At 44.0% G+C, this 1,976-nt stretch overlaps 1 pseudogene; it reads left to right on the forward strand.

Annotated features, from left to right (window-relative positions):
* Positions 1–1,612: 1,612 nt before the first annotated feature.
* On the forward strand, positions 1,613–1,976 carry LOC118974655 (nuclear transport factor 2-like; annotated as a pseudogene).

Consider the following 1,976-nt stretch of genomic DNA (forward strand, 5'->3'; position numbering starts at 1 on the left):
CCACTCTTGCTTATGTCATCCTGCTTTGCCCTGAAACTTTGTCTTCTACCCCCTATTCTACCCAGTCCTGCTCTCTTCCATGGGAACAGGCCACTAATAAACTGATTACATACTACTAGACTTGCTAATCTGTAATTCTTCACATGTGTCAGCAAGAAGAACCAGGTCTCTCCCGTCAACCATATGGTATTTGTCTTTCACTGACTGGCTTATTTCGCTTAGCATAACAGTCTCCACGTCCATCCGTGCTGTCGTGAAAGGTAAGCATTTCTTCTTTTTTACTGCTGTATAGGATTCTACTGTGTAAATGTACTTTTTTATCCACTCATCTACTGATGTGCACTTGGGCTGTTTCCAGACCTTGGCTACTGTAAATAATGCTGCTATAAACATAGAGGTGCCTATATTCCTTTGAATTGGTGTTTTGGGATTCTTCTTTTTCCCACATTTTTAAAATTATTGTTCAAATATCGTTGTCTTCATTTTTCCTGGGATTCTTAGGGTATGTCCCCAGAATTGGAATCGCTGGGTCAAAAGGTGGTTCCATTTTTAATTTTTTGAGGAAATTCCATATTGTTTTCCACAGTGGCTGCACCAGTCTACATTCCCACCAACAGTGCACCAGGGTTCCCTTTCTCCACCTCCTTGCCAGCACTTGTTGTTTGTTGATTTATTAACGATAGCCATTCTGGCAGGTGTGAGGTGATGTCTCATTGTGGTTTTAATTTGCATTTCTCTGATGATTAGTGATGTTGAGCATCTTTTCATGTCTATGGGTCATCTGTATGTTCTTGAAGAAGTGTCCATTCGGGTCTTTGTCTATTTTTTAATTGAGATGTTTGTCTTCCTGGTGTTGAAGTGTATAAGCTCTTTATATATCTTGGAAAACTAAACTCTTATCTGATGTATCATTGGCAAATATGTTCTCCCTTAAAGTTGGCTCCCTTTTTATTTTTTTACTATTTTCTTTTTTATTCTCTTTATTTATTTTTAGAGAGGGGGAAGGGAGGAAGAGAGGGAGAGAAACATCAGTGTGTGGTTGCCTCTCATGTGGCCCACACTGGGGACCTGGCCCACAACGCAGGCATGTGCCCTGACTGGGAATCAAACTGGTGACCCTTTGGTTTGCAGCCTGCACTCAATCCACTGAGCTACATCAGCCAGGGTGGTTCCGTTTTTATTTTGATGATGGTTTCTTTAGCTGTGCAGAAGCTTTTTAATTTGATATAGTCCCATAAGGGTCTCCAGTGGGCCCACTGCTCAAAACAAGCACAAAGATGGAAACCATGATTTTTCATACCTGTACAAATCACCACCTGTTTATGTACACCCCACCTAATTTCAAAAGAAACTGAGCTCCACAGACAGCACCAGGTTGCCATTGCCCCTGCCACTGCTGCCATCGTGCCAGCCCCTCAAACACCAAATGGTCAGGGGAGGCTGATGCTCAGTGGGTGACAGGTCATCAAGGTCAGCTCTGCTCTCAAGGAGCCTGGCCTCAGTACAACTGGGGACAGCTGGGGTAAAGCAGGAGATGGCGTAGCCCGTGGCCTTCTCGTTAGAACTGTAGAGGCTGTCACAAAGGTCTCAGCAAGGCGGGTGATGCTCCAGAATGGGAGACAAGCCAATTTGGGAGCAGAATGAATTCAGCTTTATTGAATGTGACTGCCAATTATTTGATAATGACAGAAACCAACCACAATTTACATTGTTACAACACGCCTTATGTGGGAAGGACAACAATTGCAGGGGAAAGCTGCCATTGTGAAGTTGTCTAGTCTTCCTTCCCAGAAACTCCAGCACAGCATCACCATACAGGACCACCAGGCTACGCCAGATCATCTGCTGCATCATCAGCATGGTTGTGGGCCAGCTTAAGGCCAATGAAGACCCCATCATGGGGTTTTACCAGACGATCCTATTAAAAAGCATCAACCAATGACATGGTCAGGCTCGCTCTACACAACTTTTGTTGA

Source organism: Sturnira hondurensis, unplaced genomic scaffold, assembly GCF_014824575.4.
Source record: "Sturnira hondurensis isolate 20B ecotype Veracruz unplaced genomic scaffold, ASM1482457v3 Scaffold0019835, whole genome shotgun sequence".
NCBI lineage: Eukaryota > Metazoa > Chordata > Mammalia > Chiroptera > Phyllostomidae > Sturnira > Sturnira hondurensis.